We start from the raw sequence: 16,408 nt of genomic DNA, 5'->3' as shown, positions 1-16,408 counted from the left end.
GAGGCCAGACACCAGGCTCCACTGAAAAGGGAGTGAGTGAGCCACTGAAAGTGAAAACTGGGGCTGCGGTGAAAAACCTGTGTAAGAAAAGAAAAATCTCCCACCACTTAACCCAGTCGACTGGCTTATTCTCTTTGTCCTTCTAGGCAAAATGATAAGTCTAGTTACCATCTGTCACCATACAAAGATAGTATATTATTATTGACTACATACATTCCCCACACTGTACATACCATACCTGCGACTTATTTATTTTGTAACTAGAAGTTTGCACCTCTTCACATATTTCTCTTATCCCCTCATCACCCTCTCCCTGGCAACCACCTGTTTGTTCTCCATGTCTATGACTCTGTTTCTGTTCTATTTGTTCATTTGTTTTGTTTTTTAAATTCCACATATATGTGAAATCATATTCTTTTTGTCTTTCTCTTTCTGACTTATTTCACTTAGCGTAGTACCTTCTACGTCCATCCATGCTGTTGCAAGTGGCAAGATTTCTTTCTTTTAATGGCTGAGTAATATTCCTGTGTGTGTGTGTGTGTGTGTGTGTGTGTGTGTGTATCACATCTTCTTTATCCATTCATCTGTTGATGAACACTTAGGTTGCTTCAATATCTTGGCTATGGTGAATAATGCTGCAATGAACACAGGGGTACATATATCACACACAGAACATTTCCATCATCACAGAAAGTTGTATTAGACAACGCTGATCTAGATTAGTGTGTTCACTATGGAACATGGGGACATGGACTTACTCCTCTGAAGGGATTTTATGTTATCAATAATAAGTGATCCAAAGCCATCCCAAAGCTCTAGATTCTATCATCGTCATCCAAGATGTTCAGAATCAAAACCTGATTGCGCTTACCTTTACATAAAAGAGTTAAAATTCACTATTTTAGATACATTTATTTAAAGTTAACAGATTTCTTTACTCCAACAGATCAAAGGCTAAATATTTTAAATTATCGTCAATATATTTCTCCTTTCTGATCTTACCAGGTATAGCCATACGATCCTCTCCTTTCTTCCTTAGATCAGAAAAATCAAAACTTTCTTATTTTCCAATGAAGTTAATTAAAAGCAGAATCAACAAGAGAACAATTTTTTTAAAGAATGCATAGCCATAATAGGTGTAGATAACATTTATCCATGACATCCGTATCAGAGGAAAACTCAAAACATTCAAGATAAAGGTAACGTTTTTGATTTTGGTTTGGGGGGGGTTTTCTTTGCAACTCTGAATGTAAAATTTGCCACTGAGTAAATTCCTTTCTCTAACTCAATCATAAGAATGTATGAGCACTATATTGAGTTGTACAAAAACATTTTTCTGGATGAATTGAATTAACTCCCAACTTCTAAAAGTTTTAAACATTTACTTATAGATAACACATATAAATATCATGTTTTATTTTATTATATGAATATCAAGATATTGGATTAAAAATATTATTATCCCTACCTCAATATGTCAAATAAGCCATTTAATGGGCTCATTAATTTGATTATTAATGAATCCAATCATTATTAAAAAGAAAATTTATATAACTGCAATAAAAGATAGAAGTAGGACTTTTTTTCTTTTACATCAAAATAATACCCTATTCTGCAAATGCTTAGGACTTCAGCCTTTAACAATATTCAAAAAATAGTTAATGAACATCTATACGTGCCGGAGAGTCAATACTTAGCTAAGCATGGTGCCACCCGCCGTGAAATTTTCAGGCTAGTGGTAGAACTGACAGCCACGTAGACGTTACACCCATTTGCATGTCATGGGAATATGTCAAACAAGATCATGACACAAATCATCCCTAAGAATCTCAGATATAACCTGCCATACATATTTATTAATTCAATAACTATTTATTGATTTGTGCTATATATCAAGTAGTTCTAGGCCCTGGTGATACAACAATAAATTGATACGGTTTTATAACCCAAAGAACAATCAGCATTAGTTTATATAATCATATTCAAGTTTTATCTCTTGCTTTTTTTTAGGCTCATATAGATTGAGAGGGAATTCACGTTGCTGTGAATTTTATCTCTTAGTTATTTAGTTTGCATATTGAGAGTAGAAACCAGTGCCCATCAACTCTTTTCTTCAAATCATAACAGGGACTTCCCTGGAGGTCCAGTGGTTAAGACTCCGTGCTCTCAGTCCAGAGGGCACAGCTTTGATCTCTGGCTGGGGAACTAAGATCCCGCATGCCGCACGGTGTGGAAAAAAAAAAATCGTAACAAATATTTGTTGAGCCTTGAGATACCATCTGAGAGTAGTAATGAATAATTAAATAAACACAAAGTGATGAGGCTGTTATAAAAATGTATCCAAGTACTCCTGGCTGTTAGAGGAAGATACAGACAAGTATTCCAGAGTAGACTAGTAAGGATTTATAAAAGAGAAGACATTTGAGTTTAGTCTTGAAGATGGGTGGATGTTTCCTAAGCAGAGAAGAGCATGCCAAACATAGGAAAAAATGAGAGCCTCTGAATTCAGTCTGGTGATTTAGAGCGCAGAGTTCAAGGGGGAGAATGGCAAGAGAATGAGATGACATATTTTTAGAGGGTATATTTTTACCATGAGAAATATATGTGTTTGAACTGAATTATCAATCAAGAGCTCTTTTACAATCTGACTCACGAGCCAAACATCCACTTTTTCCTCTTATGTCAAGCTTTTTCACAAGAAATGTATCGTTTTGCGGCATTCTATTTTGGTCAATGCTGGTTGATAGAAAGAATGTAAAAATCATCCTTAATATATTTTCAACTAAAATTTTCATTAACCTAACAGATATTTTAAACCATCTGCTCTGTCCCAAGCACAATATACGGAACTGTAGTAACACAAGAGGTAAATAGGATACAGTCTACCTTTGAGAATTTGCTGTTTAATTGGGGAAACAAAGGTGATCCAACATAATTACATACAAACATGACATGTGCTCTCTGATAAAGATGAGGGAATTTGGAGGGGAGGAAAGATGTGGCTACCTCAGGGAAAATATAAGATATTTAACAGAAAAAGTAAGATTTTCTGTGTCTTTAAGAATGATTAAGGACTTGGCAGAAAGAAAAGTGAGAAGAAAGTATTCTAGGCAGAGGGATAAAGATAAATGATGTCTTCTAGCTATAAATGTTCCTGGCAAACATTTCTCTGTCCTAGTTTTGGATGTTAATAAAAATATTTTCAAATGTAAGAAATTCATATTTTTATAAACATACTTGCTCATTATAAATGTCTATTTTACTAGATTTTATATGCAGCCAACTAGACACCATGCTTTTGAAAAATATTATTTATGAAATAAGCATATTCTAAACATCAAAACCCGTGGACCCAATTTTCATTCCTCCATCATATCCTGGATGTATTTCCTCTACTTAGAAAGCCCCATTTGATATTGCTGTTGACAAGAGCAAGTAAACTTTTAGAGTAAAACAAAGCCAGCATGGGAGACTGAAAAGCCACACAACTTTAATCGAAAAATTCCTTTCCAGTATTTCTCCAAATTTGGTCCGTAGCAAAGTTGGGAACACCTCAATAATACACATTTAGATAAGATTTCTCTCCTTTCTGCTTTAACAATTCCAGTATCTCGCTCTTTTATATTTATAAGTTTTTACTAAGGTGCAGTTTATACATAGTGAGATGCAAAAATCCAAATGTAATTTTTGATGAACTTTGACAAATATATACATCCAGGTAACCCACACTCTAACCAAATATTTCTGTCACCCCCCAAAATTTCCCTCTTCTTTCCATGTATAGAAATTGATATTAATCATTACTGGTGTCTATATTCTTATACATTAATTTATAACCTGCAATATCAAGTATACAGGAAATCCAGTCTCTGCCCAAAGGTAATGGTATTTAAATACATACACAAGCAATACATAAGCTAATCATAAGTTCTGTAATAACAGTTTCCCTGTAAATACAGTAGTACTTTTAGCATGGAATAGATACCAAAACGTCATCACTAAAAACACTTATTATTTTTATCATAGAAAGAATGTACATAACTATATTTATATGAATGAGTCACCAAACCAAAATAAAATTAATACCAAATATAAAACACTTATAATAGAACAATGCTATATACAGACTTTACAGTAAATACTTCATGGAAGAAATGAGATTTCAGCAGAGTGCTATATAAGGAGGAAAATACAGGGACTTTCAGGAAGTCACGTGGAAAATGCAGGAAGAATCATGTGTAAATGCTACATGCGTGTGTGTGTGTGTTTATGTGTGTGTGTGTGTGTTGGGGGCAAGTTAAAAATGGAACATAGTGTAATTTGTGAAGCATGAGGCATTAGTAATTGCTTAATAAAAACAGTGCTTACGTGAATTAAAATAGATCATAGAATCCATTGAGTAACTGCTGTATGAGAATGTCTTGAATTTCTAAGCAAATTCCTGAGACAGAGAGACCTCAAATGGACTGTGGTACAAATGCTACTGGTGTAGAAGATTTTTGTCCTAACCTTTGTCATGTGCTTAGCTGACAGTCGATGGGGGGGTAACAATTTTGACCTTCTGTCCTTGGATAATTTTCACCACTAGTAGATACGATAATGCTTATTATAAATGTCCTCTGATATTGCTAAGAAGATGGCATGTTTTATAGTTGAAAACAAACAAAACACCTCTGTGTGTTTGCATTACTTACTGTTATGCTCTTCAGTTCTTACCACGACTGCAAATACAACCTCGTGATGACATAAGAAATCTCTTCTTGGACTTGTTTGCATGTGGCTTTGAGTTCATTCTTATTTATCTTTCCAATGAATACCATCTGTTTTTCCAGTTAGTCTACAAATTCCCAAATATCTTGAGCCCACTTCTCTACATTGTAAATAGTCAATAAAGGTTGAGGACAGAATGACTTTAGATGACCACTTATAATGTAAGCTCCAGATGCTTCCTAGAAACATACAATGGATACAAGTCTTTCTCCATTACTCTTTAAATATACACATAAAGCCTTTTATAAAAATATGAGATAAAGTTGATTTATTAAGTTTAGGTATGTATTTACATTCACTTTTTCTCTTGCTATAAATCTCAAGAAAGCAGTAACTGACTCTGTATTTATTTCTACTTGTAAAGTGACTAATGGGACATAAGGCTTCAGTAGAGACTTAAGAATATATTCTGAGTTAATAATCATGCTATCTAGCTGGGTTATAGTATTATGAGCAGAGAGAGCAGGCTTTCAACAACTGTTCTTAATTGGGAAAAATAAGCCCTTCTGAAAAAAAAAAACTTACATTTTTAAATCAATACCCAATATAAAACTATAAAAAGGCAAAAGGACAATAAAACACACTAAAAGGCAATAAATAAGGAGCAGGTCATTAAAAGTAAACTGAAGTATTTCTGGGTGTAATCATCTTTTGATGGGTCTACCTGGCTGAGCTACAATGCCCAATTATTCAACCAAACATTAATCTAGTTGTTGCTGTGGAAGTATTTTGTAGATGTGATTAAAGTTCATAATCAGTGACATTAAGTAAATAATATGGGTGGGCCTGATTCAATCAGATGAAAGGCCTTAAGAGCAGAGCTGAAGATTTTACATAAAGAGGAAACTCTACCTGTTGACAGCAGCTTCCGCTCCAGAGTTCCAGCCTGCCTGTCCTGACAGCCTGCCCTATCGATATGGGCCTTGCCTACCATCCCCACAACTACATAAGCCAATTCCTTGCAATAATTGTCTTAATATATATCTCCTACTGCTTCTGCTTCTCTGACTGAACTCTTTCTGATACCAGGCATGCATTAAATGACAATGTTAGCGCTTTTATATAAAGCTTCTATCTCAGCCCCTCATTTTTAGTGACAAAGGATTGCTATAGTTGCATCCTAGAGGAGAAATGTCCTGAGATCACGGACTTTTTTTAAAAATAAATTTGCTTAACACCATTTCAGAGAGCTTTGTATTAACAAGGATTGAAAACTATATCTTCAAATATTTTAAACAAAAACAAATATTTCAATATTTTGTGATCAGAAAGTCATAACCAAGAAAATGTTCTTTAATTCATTTGATGTAACATGTAAACAATAACCAAGTAAGAAAATTTCAACAGTCTTTCAGGTCATTATTTTCCTAGGTTTTAAGGCGAGTACCTAAAGTAATAGTTCAGCATTCCTAGCTTATTTGTTTATGCAATGAGAGCCATTAATCATTCCATCTGAGCTCAAGTATTTGCAACTGAACCTTGTACCAAAGCTCTGATAGAGTAGTATACTTGAAGACTGACCCTGTGGAATTTCTTTTCTTACTTCAACAAACAATTCAGTTCAGTTCAAACATTTATAGAATACTCATTAGTTACTAGGAACATAAATTCTTTATGGCTAAGTTTTGATTATTTGCCTATTAAACTCTCAAATACAAAATGGGTGTCAGGATTCAAATACTTACACTACTGAGAAATGTTAGAAAATTAGAAAGCCACCATTATTCATATTCTGAAAGAAATTTTCTTCCGTTGACACCCAAATGAAACAATTTCTAATATTTTCCCAAACTTAAACCATACCCCTCTCTTTCCTAATTTGGAGGAAAACATTTTATAATGTTGTAATGCATTTGTAATGCAATTCTGTAGCTAAACTAACTACCACTAAATATTATACTTTCTGAATGGATTAGATTAGAAGAAAAGAAAGAAGCTTGGCCAGCACTTAGGGTATAAAAATAGATGACAAAATCAGAAGGGGTATAAATAAATGAATATGAAGAGAGGGTAGAGAAATGGTCAAAGAAAAAGAAATATACAAAAAAGGAGTAAGAAACAGATGACAGACATTAAACATCTAAACATCAGGAAATAAAAGCAAGGAATAAGTTTCAAGCAAAAGGAATTTTAAAAGTCATTCTTCTGTGGAATAATCAATTAACAATAAAAAAATATTTTAGCATCCTTAGAAGAAAGCCTACATAATAAATCTCAGATGATTTGGTCTTATTCTTCCGCCAACTAGACAGTAGGAAGGCTAACTAAACTATTAAGTCTGAGGCAAGGAAACTGATCCTCTAGAATTCGGATTTATAATACCAGTGGAGATGACTATGGAATACACTCTTATTTTTCTCCTTAGAAATCTGGGAGTGGTCTAAGGCCTAAATTCACTTGAGAGAGTGAATGGATTGGGGTACAGAACTCTTTTAAAAATGTATCTGAACCCACCTTGCATTCTAATATATTAATAGCTCAAAATAATACATGTCTGTCTGCCCCTACATTTAGCCCACAATGTCTGTACGGCTGGCCTACTTTATTAAGAGCTGCTTTTGTTTTTATGGGATTGCATAGGTATGAATGCAACCTATCTGCGGAATGAACTGCGGCAAATCTTACCACGAATCTCTGAAGTCAGATCTGTTCTCCTCATAATGCACAAAATCTTGTTTTTCTCTCATTCCTGTAAAGTAGCAGAAGTTTTTCTGCATGAAAGGTTGGTTGTGGGCAAATTCCAAGAAGCAAAACAAATTGAAAGACTCATGTCAAAAGGCCAGTTTTATAAAGATTCTTCCCTTGGTTTGTTTTCTCTCCTGATACACCTCCTCTGGTGTAAAGTAAGGCAAAGTGTTTATTTCTTACAGTCAAAACATTTGATTCAGCCCAGGTCCTCACTAGGACAGTAGGAGTAAAAGGGCTAAAAAGAACAGGGGGCGTAAAGACGGAAAATGGTAAACACATAGCTAGTTTGTTTAATGTAAATCCTAACATGCAAAGCCTTCTTTACAAAATCCCTGTTTGCAATGTTAATCTTTTTATCCTTGCCATTGTTGAAGAATGTTCCTCTTCTGGTATTATAAATCCTGGATTGTTTCCAAAAACTCCCTAACCCAAGAAAAATGTCTCAAGGCCCTAACCTATTTCTAAAGATTTATGAACATTAAAAGAAATTAAGGATTTAAGTATGAAGCACGGTCTCAGTCTCTCTGCTTATAAAGTTGGTGTGTGTGTGTGCTACTTCCTTAGGCCTATTTTACATGATGTTGTTTTATTGATATCAGCATGTTGGAAGTTTCTAGGTTTGTTTATCTGAAGCATTCGTTACTGACATCTTTTTCTTTCTTTCTTTCTTTCTTTGTGTGTTTGTGAGTCTATTCATGTGACTGCTAGTTTTTCTGGTAGCATGGTAGCTGAGAGTTTTTTTGTTTTCTTTAATTTTATTTATTTATTTTTGGCTGCATTGGGTCTTTGTTGCTGCACACGGGCTTTCTCTAGCCGCTGCCAGTGGGGGCCACTCTTCCTTGCAGTGCGTGGGCCTCTTGTTGCGGAGCATGGGCTCTAGGCACGCAGGCCTCAGTAGTTGTGGCACTCGGGCTTAGTTGCTCCGCAGCATGTGGGATCTTCCTGGTCCAGGGATCGAACCCATGTCCCCTGCATTGGCAGGTGGATTCCCAACCACTGCACCACCAGGGAAGCCCAGTTACTGACATCTTTAAAACTTCCTGTAGTGTACTTACATGCCCATTTTGACTGCATTACAGAAGAACTATCTCAGCAATAAGAAGTAAAAGAGGGCATTATTTTTATCGATTAAGGGATCAACTAAAATATTAGAAACTGAACGCAATGAGAGGAACATAAGTGGGAGAAGGTATTGGATAGGAAGAAGCAAAATAACGGATAATATTTAATGAATGATTACTACGATGCCATCACACTTCTAATTACTTTACATCTGTTGTTTCATCCAATCCCTATAGCCATTCAGCTAAGCAATAGCTCAAACAATATTTTTATTTCTATTTTATAAATGAAGAAACTGAGAAATGATGAAATAAAATAATTTGCCCAGTGATTACACAAGTAGTATATGGTGAAGGTAGGATTCCAATTTGAGCATTCTGACCCCGATTTCCACAACTTAATACTACGCTACATCGGCTCACTTAAATTATTTTCCTGAATTATATATTAACATCTCTATAATCCGAATTATACCTTAGCAAGATGTCGGGGACTCCCGATACAAAGGCCAGAATGACATCCTAACCAATGTTTCACTTGCTTACACAGATTTGTCATAATAGTAGATGATGATCCCTCCCGATTTTCTTCACTTTTTAAAAAAACTTTTTCCTGCATAACACTGTAGAAAAGAAATTCTAACCTTTTTGGCCCCATGGCTCCTTCATGCTCTGAAAACCGCTCTGAAAATTTATTGAGAATCTCAAAGACATTTTGTTTATGTAGGTTCTATTTTATATATTAATTCTGAGAAATGTTTAGAAGCTAAATTTAGTACTTCATTTTAAAATACAATAATAAACCCATTAGATGTTAACATAAGTGAACATATTTTTATTAAAAATAACTACATTTTCTAACACAAAAAAAGCAAGAAAATTGGCATTATTTCACATTCTGGCAAATCAATGTCTAGCATAATAGGAGACAGCTGGATTGTATGCCTACTTCTATGTCAATAACGTCCTTAACTGCGCATGCACTGGTGGTGAAAAATACAATGACCACCAGTACCACTAGCATAGTTCGGTGCACTGTGTTGACATGCGCTAAGGCACCAAGAGTTTTGCCCATCATTATGTTTGCTCCTTCAGTGCAAAGGCCAAGAGACCTGATATTTAAATCCCAATTATTTAAAAAAGAAAAAACTAAACACAACCCTGACCAAATAAAGCTTTTGTTTCTACCAGCACACTAATCAAACAGTAATGGAAGAAATCATCATTTATTATGGAATGGTTTTCATCATGTGATTTTAATCCAACGAGGAAAGTTATTGGGAAAAGAATGGAAACCTTGATCTGATGCAGAAAGCAAAAAGCAGCGCCAGGCTCCTCCTTTTCAGGTGGCAGCTGTTTCTCATAACCAAGACACATGTTTTTTTGTTTTTTTGCGGTACGCGGGCCTCTCACTGTTGTGGTCTCTCCCGCTGCGGAGCACGGGCTCCGGACGCACAGGCTCAGCGGCCATGGCTCACGGGCCCAGCCGCTCCGCGGCATGTGGGATCTTCCGGGACTGGGGCGCAAACCCGCGTCCCCTGCATCGGCAGGCGGACTCTCAACCACTGCGCCACCAGAGAAGCCCGAGACACACGTTTTATTTTCAAAAATAATTGTGAGGACTAAGGAAGAGCTACAAATGCCTTACGTAGAATTAGAATTGTTGTATTTTTATTTGGTTTGTGGAACTTTACCAGAAAAAAAAAGAGATCAAACACTGTTTAAAGGAACTGTTTGAAGTCCATTGAAAAAAAAGGTTGCAATGAGCCATGTTATGATACTTCAGTCTTCCTTTGATACATACTGGATAAAACTCTGGCAGACATATATGTCTAGCTAAAAAGATCGGTGATGGTTATGTGACCAAAAGAGTGTGGCCTGGTAATGAAGACTAAACTGTGGTGGAGTTGGCCCGCCTTTCTCCTGGCAGTAATTAGCACCTTGGTTGTGTACAAAACAACCAACCAAACTAACTGTGATATGGCATTATTGTTAAAAGATGCTTTTTACTTAGTATGCTCACACCAAGGGACAGGAAAATCTTGCAATCATCAAGTGGGGTCCATAAAACTAAGCTCTCTATTTGTTATTCTTAGAGGGGGCATCTTTAAACACAGAACAAATAAAAGAATGAATTTTTCAGAATGGCGGAACCAACACCATCAAATGGGACACATAAACAGAAGTCCAGCAGAGATGTTCTAACACCTTCCTTAGGCCATAGAGATACTTGTCAATCTCAAAACTGAAACAACGAGTTACATTAAAGTCCTGTACCATACATATATTCTGAGCATCTAGAAAATATACTCTTAAATAAATGTCTCCCTCCAATGACTTATTATCTGAGTAATGGTTTCTCTATTTAGTATATTGTATTATTGCATTTGAGTGTTTCTAAGTCTGTCTGCCTCTGGGACTGTGATATTAAGGCTGAGAAACATCCCTCTCTGTGCCCCCAGTGCCTGGCACACAAAAGGGACAACTTTATATTTGTTTATATCTGTTATATTCCAAGAGTGCAGGGATTTTCCACTATTGCATTCTCAGTGCCTAGACCACTGGCATCCAGTAGGTACTCAGTAGATTTGTTGACTGGATGGCACAATTATGATTAGTGGCCCACGTATTTCTGCCACTGAAAGACAGAAGAAACTATGTTCCTTTTCTGTTAGTTTATTTTAAATAGCATTTTTCCTAACCATGACATAGATTTCTATGGCTTTTGTTTTTACTCATTTGCCCTGGCTAGACCCTTAGATTATAAACTCTTCGAAAACCAAAGACAATTGTCTTACCCATATCTGAACTCTGTACATTTCTCTTCACAACAGTAAACTCTAATGATGTTATCCATGGCAAAATGTCATAGCCTATTCTCAACGTTTTCATTTTATGTTAAGAAAATGTTAAACCTATCTCCTTCATATCTCACTTTCTACGTCCATCAAAAAGTTAAGAAAATCAAATAAGCGTATTTTAGAAAAACGCAATTAGTATAAGCACTTAGAATGCCCTCTGTCGCCCATCCGCTCCTGCTAGCTCTGGTCCGGGCTTGTCCTAAGACATCTCCCTGACAGACAGGATCAGGGTGTGGCTCACGAGGCAAACAGTGGAGTCTTCTAGTTCTTGCGACTCACGATGGGTATCATGCATAAAAGAGCAAAAGTCTATAGAGTCCTATTTCTGTGCAATGGCTATTAGGAGAAAATTTCTGTTAGTGTCCTATCTACTATGTTTATGCAATACTAAAGTATAAATTATACTTACTCAAATTGAGTCTAAATGAAAAGTTTAGTTTTAATACTAAAGTTACAAATGTAATCGTATCGACATTAGGAAAAAATAATTTATGAAAATGGTCTTTACATAGTAGCCCCTATTTATGTTCTGGAGAGCTCTAAGGGAAATGACTCTGCCATAGGGAAGCCCAAACACGCACAGAACTACAGATCACTGCTCATCCTTCTTTAGAGGTGGAAGTCATGGAGTGCAGTGGACTTTGCTTCTATTGACCAGCCATACTGATAGGCTGGTGCCGCCCCCTTGTTCATAGAAGGCTATGACCACCTTCACCCAGGGCCTCCTTTTTCCTAAAGAGTCTGGCTTCATCTCCATTCCACAGCTAAGTTAGCTTCCCCAAAGATTATGAATCATCTTCTAATCATCAAATGCAATGACTGGTGTTTGTTTCACATTCTGTGCCATCCCACTGAACCAGTCCATTTCCCCTTCTACTTCTTTCCCCTTCTTCACTCTTTCACCATCTGCCCCTCACTTTTTAAAAAAAATTTTAATTTGTTTATTTTTCGTTGCATTGGGTCTTCGTTGCTGTGCGCGGGCTTTCTCTAGTTGCGGCGAGCGGGGGCTACTCTTTGTTGCGGTGCGCAGTCTTATTGCGGTGGCTTCTTTGTTGTGGAGCACGGGCTCTAGGCTTGTGGGCTTCAGTAGCTGTAGCATGCAGGCTCAGCAGTTGTGGTGCACGGACTTAGTTGCTCCACGGCATGTGGGATCTTCCCGGACCAGGGCTCGAACCTGTGCCCCTTGCATTGGCAGGAGGATTCTTAACCACTGCGCCCCCAGGGAAGTCACTGCCCCTCATTTTTAAAGCTGGGTCTTTGATCTTATTCTTTTCTCACCCTGTCTGCCCTTCCTCAGAAACCCTATTCATTCTCCCAGCCTACATCTAGAATGTATATCACTTGGCTTTCCTTCCCTAATTTTCTTATTTCTGTTTGTGGGGTAGCATCTCTTTCCAAGCACCTACACATATTTTGTGCAAATATTAAATTTTACTGATTCTTCACCTTATTAGATTGAACCATATGGAGTAGCTATTAATGTAGTCAAAAATGGTCAAATATCAGTAATTTCACATGATTCACTTTATAATTACCAGCAAACAAGTTCAAGTGCTTTTAATCTCAAACTACTCCAGTGGCCTCCTGTCTCTGTACTTCCATTTCTATACCTACAACAATTTCTAAAGGCTGTAATTTATCAATCCTTCTGAAATACTCATCTTTGAGCACTTACTTGTCTTAAGTAAATAGACTAAATTTCTTCACTTTTCATTAATCACCTTACAATTTGCTCCAAACCTACCTTTACAGGCTTGTGGCCCTACTGACCTTAATATTCCTCCCTTCCAGTTGAACTGGTGTAAATATCATCTCTCTCCCATCTTTAGTCAGAGAACTCTCCTTTCTTATTTCAGAGATTCCTCTGCCTATAGACACACGCAAACATTAACCTTACGTATACGTGGGACATTCCCAGCATCATTCACTTCGTTTGCAATTATTTTTACTCATGATGTGTCTTTCTACACACTGTTTAAATGCCTTCAAAGTACAAATGGCGTCTTTTATGTCTCTTTATTTCTTCTTTAAGCGGAGTAGAGAGTCTTATATATAGTAAGGGATCAAAAGATAGTTGCTCTCAGTGATTTTTTAAGTGGTCTGAGTCATCTCCCAGATACCATCACTTAATCTTCTCATCTGAAAATAGTTCTCCGGGCCCAGAGATGAGATGTCTTTTAAAGTAGTTTTTAGACGAAACTCTTTCCTATCAATGCTACTGCAATTCATGGTATCACGCACTTGTGGACTGATTTATCTCCTGGGCAGACTCCTAGATTTCATCAGAATAAAAACTGATGAAAGATAGAGACTTTTCACAGGTTTTTAAAATCTTGGACTAGACTTGAATTTCTTTAAATCGCTAGCAATGAAATCTTGTAGAGATGTATAATGATATATCTCAGAATCTACTAAATCCAAACAGCTCAATGACTAAAGTTAAATTGAGAACTTTGGTACATGAATGCTGTTTTCATGGGACCTCATAATCTGTTATCTGAATATCCAGACAAGAAAATGCCTTTTGTCATCAAGTCATAATTGTCTGGTTCGTCTACTGCCTGCTTGATTTATTTTTAAATACCCTGATCTTTGTCTTCTCCTAGATCTAAATAAAGTAATTCTTACAGGCCCTACTGGTCCCCTAATGTCTTCTACCCATGTTTCATCTGTTCTGCCAGACAATTGCTGAGATCGATCCAAGATGATTTAAAAATAAGCTAGTTTATGTTTTTAGATAACTCCCTAAAAAGGCAACTCTCAATCCTAAAGTTGTATTTCTTGAGAAACTTCTATTGCATTGTCCACTTTATCGCACAAAGGCAAAAAAGACTAAAAATGGGTGGTTTTGACTTTCAAACAATTCAAATAACTTCTATAAAACAGCATACTCTCTTCTGGTCCTTTGGGCCGTTTTCAAAGACTACTTATCAAAAGAAGAGTCAATAGACTTAAACAAAGGTTTATACCATTAAGCTCCAGTGAGGAAAAGATTCATTTCAGAGGACCACAAAAATATATGAACAGGGAATAAAATAAATTAAATTTAATCTTCAGATAGGACATACTTAGGTAGATTTTCTAAGTATCTGATATGATAGCATTCGAGGTCATTTGGTTTAAATTCATGATTAAAGAAATAAAGATATCACATTTATTTAAATGTGCTGTAATCATTAATTATTGAACCACATGACTGACTTGCTATTTTACCTTGGTTAAAGATTAATTGTGGTTGTTCTTAAGCTTTCCTTAAATCTTTTTACTTTGTAATTGAGTGGAAAGATTATGCTTAAAGTTAATTTCTATGTCATATTAGGAAGGAAGGGAAATTGATTGCACCAGGCAGAAAAATTTCCCTTAACTCAAACACATTGATCTAAAAATGAAGGCCAAATGAAACAAAAGATCCTGGGTTTTTTTTTTCTTTTTTTTTAATTGACCTTTGTTCTTCGTTTGTTTGTCTTGGAATAGGTTATGAAGCTTTCTTACTAAACATTTCATTTCTTGGCTTACAGTCAATGTAATATTATTAGAAAAACATTTTCCCTCTCTATAGAAATTCTTATGTCCATTACTTCTTTCTTAAATACTGGTATCTGCAACCTAATTGTAATTGATGTACTTTTAAATTAAACATCATCATTTATTTCTCCAAAGGAAAAAAATTTGCATTTTTATTTGCTATCTTCCAATTCACACCCCAAAATAATTATTAAATGTCTACTACGTGAGAGTGCTTTAATAATTCCAATAATACTTTGTAAGAAATGCAAGTAAAATGTATGGATACTTTTATTTTGTTTGTATTAGGTGCAATGGGCAGCCTTTACAATGGCTCCCAACAATCCCTGCCTTTCTGTGTTTGTGTCCTTGTGTAGCCTCCTCCCAAATTGTATCAGAGTTGGTCTGTATGAATGTTGAATATAGTAGAAGTAAGGTACTGTATAATAAAACATGTTCCTGGCCTCCCTGATCTTGCCCTTTGCATCTCTTCATTTGACTGGTTCTGATTTGTATCCTTTATAATAAAACATTATAATTATACTAGTATAAATGTATAAATATAATTATATAAATATAATTGTAATATTTTATTACAAAATTATAAATATAGTGCTTTGCTAAGTTCTGTGACTCAGTCTAGTGAATTATTGAACTTGAGATGAAAATAGGAACCTACAAATTTGTAGCCAGTTGATCAGAAGTGCAGGTGACCTGGTGTCTGGGGTTGAGGGCAGCCTTGTAGGAGACTGTGCCCTGAACTTGTGAAATTTAACCAAACTCAGGGAAGCGGGAGTCAGAATTGCATTGCATATGGTATGTCACTTCCAACAGTACAAGATACAAGATATCGTGGCTTCTGCCTCTCTCTCTGAGATCCCTTGCTCTGGCGAAATTAGTTACCATGTTGTGAACAGTCCTAGTAAGAGTTCCATGGTGAGAAACTGAGACCTCCAGCCTACAGCCATGTGAGGGAGCCTGTTTTGGAATTGGATTCTCCAGACTCAGTGAAGACTTTAGATGACTAGAGTCCTGACTGACACTTTTGTTATAATCTCATTTGAGACCCTGAGCTAGAACTACCCAGCTAAACCATTCCCAGATTCCTGAACCACAGTAACTGGAGATAGTAATTATTTTGTTGTTTTTAGCCACTAAGTTTGGGATAATTTGTAATGCAGCAATTATTAACTCACTAGGGAGTATAAGGTTATTTGCGTTTGGTTTCAAGATTCAGATCTCTTGTTTTCCAGTCCTTCCAAAAGAATAACATGTAACTACCCGTTCGTGTCATTGACTGATTTTTCTTTGGAATGGATCTCAGTAAATTTGCACTAGTGCCCCAAAACAAGTAAGACTATCCCTCTTGACTCTAAGATAGGCTAAACAACCCCAAATCTCTCTCGCTTAACATAGTAAAAGTGTCTTTCTTGATCACATTGTAGTTAGATGCGGTCCAAGCGAACGATCAGCATGCGAGCGTCTTCCATCTTTTCACATCCCCACATGGGAAAAAGTGGGGAG

The sequence above is a fragment of the Neophocaena asiaeorientalis genome, unplaced genomic scaffold (assembly GCF_003031525.2).
Source record: "Neophocaena asiaeorientalis asiaeorientalis breed wild unplaced genomic scaffold, Neophocaena_asiaeorientalis_V1.1 scaffold59, whole genome shotgun sequence".
NCBI classification, from domain to species: domain Eukaryota; kingdom Metazoa; phylum Chordata; class Mammalia; order Artiodactyla; family Phocoenidae; genus Neophocaena; species Neophocaena asiaeorientalis.
The sequence above is the reverse complement of the archived record's forward strand: the minus strand, read 5'-3'. Positions refer to the sequence as shown.